We start from the raw sequence: 7,607 nt of genomic DNA, 5'->3' as shown, positions 1-7,607 counted from the left end.
CCCATCATCTTCCAACACTCAAAAACACCCACAAAAATACACCCCATGCAGAGAGAGAACAAAAGGGAATGCCCTACCACAGAGGCAGGGTGGGATGGAGGGGATGGGGGATGAGAGGGACACTGGGATCCATGGTGGTGGAAAATGGGCACTGTTGGAGGGATGAGTATTTGATCATTGTATAATTGAAACCCAAGCACAAAAATTTGTAAGTCTACAACTGTACCTCATGGTGTTTCACTAATAAAAATTAAAAAAAAATACACTCCATGCATGGGGGCCAGAGCGATATGACAGAAGGTAGGACACTTGCCTTGCATGGTCAACCCAAGTTCAATCTCCAGCATCCTATATGGTTCCCTGAGCATGCCAGGAATGATTCCTGGGCGCAGAACTAGGAGTAACCCCTGAGTACCATCAGATGTGACCCCCCAAAAAAATGTACAAAAAAACCTTCCCAAACATGGCCAAAAAGGTTCTGAGAGAAAAATTAACAGTTGTCAAGAACTTGTTCTCTAATCTGTATGATCACATAATGGTGCAGTACTTTGAAGAGACTGAAGGTGAGCCAACCCATGTTTTATTAAAAAAAACAACTTATTTTAATAGAAAAAATATATACTGTATTCAAAATAAATCATTGTAAAAGACCCACAATGCAAATATTGTGAAAAGTAGGCATTGAAGTGAATAAAAATTATCAAAAATAAGAGAAACATTATGTTAAAATGAAACAGCCAATCCAGTAAGAAGCCATAGGAATATCTTAAATGTGTATGAACTTAAAAGAAATTCAAAATGCATGAAGTAATGTACAGATAAGAGAAAACTGATATACAGATAAGAGAAAAACAAAAGATACTCAATTATACTTAGACATTTCAACACTTTTTTCCTCCTCAGTAATCACTGAAATGAGTATAATATGAGCAATAATATAGAAAACAAGAACAATATCACCAACAGCTTGACCTAGATGCCATTTACAGAACTTTCTACTCAACAACATCAGGATACATGCCATTTTCAAATACACATGAAACATTCACCAACTTAGCTATATTTGGGGTGGCAAGTTATACATTTATAAATATAAAAGTGACAAGGGTCAGGAAGACAGTTCAAATATTTGGAGGACCTGTATGACAAGCACAGGACATGGTTTCAAGCCAAGTATATTCAGACTCTCAAGCACTGCCAGGTGAACACCCCAGAGTCCCAAGTACCCTTGGGGAGAATGAAAAAAGAAAAAATATATATTACAAAATCATAAAAACAAAAATATTTTACAAAAATGATAAAAATAAGAAATAAACAGAAAGGTGCTTGGAAAAACTTCAAGAATTTGGAAATTAAACAACACACTACTTACTAATCCACAGATTAAAGAGGAAGCTTAAAAGCAAAAAGTACTTTTGATGAAGTGAATGTTAAGCTACAATGTGTAAAACTTTGTGGATTGCAGCTAACACATTGGTTGAAGGAAAAATAAACAGAACTAAATGACTTACTAGAAAAAAATCTTAACAATTAATTTTCACTTTCATCGAAGAAACTAAAAAGACAAAATTATAACCAAAGTAAACACAAGGAAATATATAAATAAGAGCATAAATAACTAAAATTGAAAAAAGAAAACAATAGAGACAAGTAATACATTTAGAAAAGCAATTATACATTAAATATATGATAGGACATTTCTCCAAGAATGCAAATAAATGAACAATAAGGACATTAAAGATGCCTCAAATCATTATTCATTAGAGAAAGTGTGAATTAAAATTAATTTACAGCCATAACAATTCTGACAATTTCAGTAGAAAAAGATATGGAGAGACTGAAATCTTTGTGCATTAATTATAGAAATAAAAAATACTAGAGCCAGGGTTCAGAGTGATAGTACAGAGGGATGGGTGTTTGCATTGCATGAGGCCAAGCTGGGTTCAATTCCAGGCTTCCCATATGGTCCCCTAAGCACAGCCAGAAGTGATTCCTGAGAGCAGAGTCAGGAGTAATCCCTGAAGATCACCTGGTGTGAACCAAAAAGCAAAAAAAATCATAATAATAAATAATACTATAGCCGTTTTAGAAAGCAGTTTTTCCAATTTTCTAAAATGTTAATAATAAACTTATTTAGAATGTAGCAATTGGTTTTTGTTTTTTTGGTGAAGCAAGGTGCTTTTAATTGAATAAAAAAACTTGTTTAGAAATATCTGAGAGGAAATAAAAGAGTGGAAATATGCATTCATTGGAGAATACAGGCTTCTCCAGAGTGGAAAAAAAGCAAAGAGACACAGAGACAAACAAGATGCCTGTTCAAGAAGAATGCAGGCTTGGAGAACAAGTCCAGCATTTCTACACTAATTCATTTTTAGCAGGATAAATGAAAGCACATGCCTAGAAATAAAGAAAGGAAGGAAGGAAGGAAAGAAGAAAATGGGAGAGAAGGAAGAAAGAAAAGAAGGAAAGAAGGAAGGAGAGAAGATAAAGGAAGGAAGGAAGAAGAAAGTGAGTGAAAGAGGAAAATGAAAGAAGGAAAAAGAAAGTTTTATGCCCAAATATCAATTTTAGAATATTGAGGTTATTTAGAGTACTTAGAAGTTGACTAAAGAATACCCCTAAGTGGGGAATAATGCAAAAAGAAACAAAAAACTGAAACCTGCAGCACAGATAGATCTCAATGTGTTACCTAAAACATAAGCCATATAAAAAGGCTGTCTACTTATCTATCCCCAAAATATAAAAACATTATTTTGATAGGATATATGCACAAGAATGCTCATCACTGAAGATAAGTAAAGATATGGAAACAACCCAAATGCCCAGCCAGAGACAAACGAATTAAGAAATTGTGATACACAGATTATGATATCATAGTGGAATACCATGAAGCTTACAAGAGAGAACAGAATCATGCAATTTGCAGTAACCTCGATAGAACTTGATGGTATCATATTTGTAAGACAAAAATATTAAAATTCTTTTTTTTGTTTGCTTTTCTGGGTCACACCCAGCAATGCACAGGAGTTACTCCTGGTTCATGCACTCAGAAATCTCTCCTGGCAGTACTCAGGGGACCATATGGGATGCTGGGAATCGAACCTGGGTCTGCTGCATGCAAGGCAAACACCCTACCCTCTGTGCTATTGCTCCAGCCCCAAAATATTAGAATTCTTGATATTTTTTCTGGATTAGAATGAAATTAAATAGAAAGAATGTTACATATTAGCTAAACTTCTAGAAAAAGAAGGTTTCATAAGGGTACCTATTAATGTACTATGATCCTCCCATTCTCAGATGATAAACTTGATATTCAGTGTAGATTTGTACAATATCGGACCATTAAAAATGCACAATTTTTTAAGTTCAAATTCAGTCATGCCAAGCTATGAATGCTCCTTAAAACTTTGATTTCTATCCCTACCTATCCCATAAATCAGGCAGCAGATTCCAGTGAAGTGTAAATGATATAGTCTTGGGACCAGAAAAATAGTACAGTGGGTAAGAGGCTTGCCTTGCACTCAGCTGGCCAGGGTTTGATTCGTGATATGACACATGGTTTCCCAAGCAACACCAGGAGTAATTCCTGTGTGCAGAACTAGGAGTGTGAGCACTGCTAGGTGTCATCCCAAAACAAAACAAAAAATAAGAAAAAAAGAGAAAAAGACATAATGTCTTGGCATTATAATATCAAAATATCAAGAGGAAGCAAAAGTTATTTCATAAATTCTTTAAGACTTTGCTTCTTATAGAAGCTCAAGGGATTAGTAATCAGAGCTATCTTATAATTAAAGAAGTTACCTTATTAATTGCGGAAAGGGAAATAACCTTGGGAGGCAAAAGTTCTGTTTTTCCTCCTTAATCTGTGCCTTGGGAAATCTCTGAGATTCAGATTCTTAAAATCAGAAGAGCAGTATATATTGGAATATGGGCGAGGTAGGCGCAGGGTATGGGGTGTGCGTGTGTGTGTGTGTGTGAGTGATTGAGAAGACTCTGAGGTAGAGTTAAAATGCAAAAAAATTATCAAGAATTCTAGGGTATAGTGGTGAGCTAAAATGGGAGCATAAAACGGATGGAGCTATTTCGCTGTGCTGTAATCGCTATAATGTAAAAGCTCTGAAGTTGAAATAACCTTTCATAGTCAGCCAAGTTTCATAGTTAGGGCAGGGGGAAGGAAAATTGGGCGTTTGTAGCTTCAAATAATTGTCATTTGGTGTCAAATACCAAATTTAGACAAGCAACTCTCATTCTTTGGAGTAGTTCTAGAAAGAACAGGCAGTCAGTACTTTAGCAGCACTTTAGCAGCTGGACAAAGTCTTTCAACTTCGACGAGAATTTGGGCAGTACAATAATAGCCCTTAAAATGATGCCAAAGTAACATTCTACTTTGGCACTCCTTAATTCTTAAAATAGGAGCATCATGTTGACAAGCCAGTAAACAATGAAAAGTGAGAAAATTTAAAATATCTTATGTCATTTATTACAAGACAATAAAAGAGGGGTGGGAGAAGGTGTGTGTTTGCAGACAGACTTTAAATTCTCTTTTTTATTAAAAAAATGGAACTCTCAGAGGGAAAAGTCCTAAATAAGTTGAGTTATAAAGAAGTTTATGCCTTTAAATAAATTCTATTTAATAATTGGCTGCCCCCGCTCATACTGTCCCTACAGAGAACCAGATAGTAAATAGTGTAGGTTTACTTCTTAGTTGCAACACCTGAGTTCTTCCATTGCAATGAGAATGCAATTTTTGTCAATGTGAACTATGTGTGTAGCTGCATTCTAATTAAAACTTACATACAAAAAGAGTGGCAGATCAAATTTGACCCAAGACTGAATTTGCTTACTGGAATAACTAATATAAATTAATGACATGAAATGCAGCTCATACCTTTTCTGGATACCATAGCACCAAACAATGTCTAGAATGGTTTTAGGACTCTTCAGTAAAAGAAAATTTAACTGGCTTTTTGTTTAATCATTGTTATGTTTAAGCAAGAAACCAGTTAAGTTTTATTTTTTTCATTTGTGCCTGAATCCCAGCAAAATTACTGAAGCAATTTAGTTTGGATTGTTTGATGAAGAAGACTTCCAGGAGGGAGAGTAAATTTAGCTTCTGTAACATCATGTTGTGAGGAAATAAATATCTGTAGAAACACCTGCTAATGATGTTAACCTGTCCCCTAATTTTAATTGAAGATTGTCTTTTTAGGGGGTATGGTGCCGTCAGCAGGTCAACCTGCACCTGTGAGGTGAGTGCATCAGCAGCCTGATGGCTCCTTCAGACTTCCAGATACCCCAAAATTGTTGCTGTGCCTTTGGCCAGACCCCAAAAACTTGGGCAAAGTTTAGCAAGAAAGTAAATGGCCAAAAGTTAGGTATGTGGGAGACACACCCACAAACCACCTTCGGCTCATCTATATAATTGGAGGCATGGCTCTCTGGTTCCTAATTGAACTGCTTAATGGCCATGATCCCAGAGATTCAGAAACAAATCTCAAAACCTAGCAGCTTTTGGCAGAAATGCGTCTGGTCCCAGCAGTAGGTTACCGGTGCTGGGCCAACCCAGGTGGGAATAGGTTTTGTGCCTGGGCCTGTTCCCCCTGGCGGCTCAGTGGCCACCATCCTCCAGAGGCCATTGGACAGTCAGGCTTGGGCCCGCAGTGACAAGACACAGGGCCTCATGGGATGTGGGTGGAACCAGTCCTGTCCTCCCCACCCCAACGAGACCCCAAGTCATTGCCCACGAATGGCCTCTCTGGTTCCTCATCAAGCTGCTTAACGACCATGATCCCTGAGACTCAGAAACAAATCTCAAAACCCAGTGGCTTCTGGCAGAAATGCGTCCGGACCCCACAGTAGGTTACTGTCACTGGACCACCCCACGGGGAAAGGATGTTGTCACTCCGCTGCTTCCCCTTGGTGGCTCGGTGGCCGTCATCCTCCAGAAGCCATTGGACAGTCAGGCTTGGGCCCGCAGTGATGAGACATTTTGGGCCTCACAGGATGGGGGTGGAGCCGGTCCTGTCCTCCCCACCCCGAGACCCCAAGTCATCGCCCACAAACGGGCTCTCTGGCTCCTGATCAAGCTGCTTAACGGCCATGATCCCAGAGACTCACTCAGAAACAAATCTTGAAACCCAGTGGCTTTTCGAGAAATGTATCCGGATGCCACAGTAGGTTACTGTCGCTGGGCCACCCCAGGGGGAAAGGGTGTTGTTCCTCCGCCTGCTTTCCCCTGGCGGCTCGGGGGCCGTCATCCTCCAGAGACCATTGGACAGTCAGGTTTGGGCCCACAGTGATGAGACACTTTGGGCCTCACAGGATGGGGGTGGAGCTGGTCCTGTCCTCCCCACTCCAACGAGACCCCAAGTCATCACCCACGAACGGCCTTTCTGGCTCCTGATCAAGCTGCTTAATGGCCATGATCCCAGAGACTCAGGAACAAATCTCGGAACCCAGAAGGTTTTGGCAGAAATCCTTACAGATTTAAGTGTTAAAATTTCGGAATTTCAAAACTGCGCGGCCACTACTGCTGCCACACAGCATCATATGTTATTCTATGTTATTCATAACCAGCAATAGAAAACAAATTGTCTACTGTTGCCTTTTCAGCAGATCTGAATGTTGGGGTAAAATCTCAAATAATAATGGTGGGTCTGGTGTCAAAATATTGAATGTGATCAAAGTAGAGAGAGAGTAATGTGGAAATCATCTGCCCCACAGGTAGGGGGAGGGTGGGGGATGGGGGTATAGTGGGGTTGTTGGGGGTGGAGAATGGGCACTAGTGAAGGTATGGGTGTTTCATTGTATGACCAAGACTTAGATCCGAAAGCTTTGTAACTGCTCTCACGGTGATCCAATAAATAAAATTATAAAAAATGAAAAAAAAAGTAAGGTGGAGTTTATGAATAATTCAATCAGCTAATCAGTGGCTGAATAAATAGCAGTACTTCTACATAAAAAAAAAAGATTGTCTTTTTAAGCTTGCCTAAGTTGTGGCTATATATGCAGAGTAGCCATATCTGGTATGTTCAAACAAGAAAATTTTGTTTTGTTTTGGTTTGAGGGGCCAGTGCTGGCGATGCTCGGGGGTTACTCCTGTGTTTTCACTCAGGAATAACTCCTGGAAGTACTTCGGGGACCATCTGATGTCGGGAATTGAACCAGGTTCAACTGCGTGTAAGGCAAATGCCCTACCTACCCACGGTATTATGGCTATTGCTCCTCAAACAAGAAAATTCTGAGTGGGCAAAAAAACTGGGTGAAGTGCCTTAGCACATCTGGAATTGAGTATTTTAATTTCCAAAATATGTTCTCTGCTGTAATATGTGGAAGTGGGTAAAGAACGTGTACAATTTCTAGTATTAAGTCCAGAAACACACACACACACGCCTCCCTTTTCTTCTCCCTTCCACTTAGAATATGTGTATTTACTGCAGCAGTTGAGGCGCTCGTGGACCATTAGGTGAACTTGAACTCAAAGTCCCAAACTGAGGAGAGAAAGACTGTGAGGAGTCTGTTGTCCCAGTATTATGCAGTGCCACTAGGAATTTTCTCTTATTCTCATATGTGACAGACAGATGTTTTTCCTTGCTCTGTCACAGTGC

The sequence above is a fragment of the Sorex fumeus genome, unplaced genomic scaffold (assembly GCF_029834395.1).
Source record: "Sorex fumeus unplaced genomic scaffold, SorFum_2.1 ptg000054l, whole genome shotgun sequence".
Lineage (NCBI taxonomy): Eukaryota > Metazoa > Chordata > Mammalia > Eulipotyphla > Soricidae > Sorex > Sorex fumeus.
Note: the sequence above shows the minus strand (reverse complement) of the source record.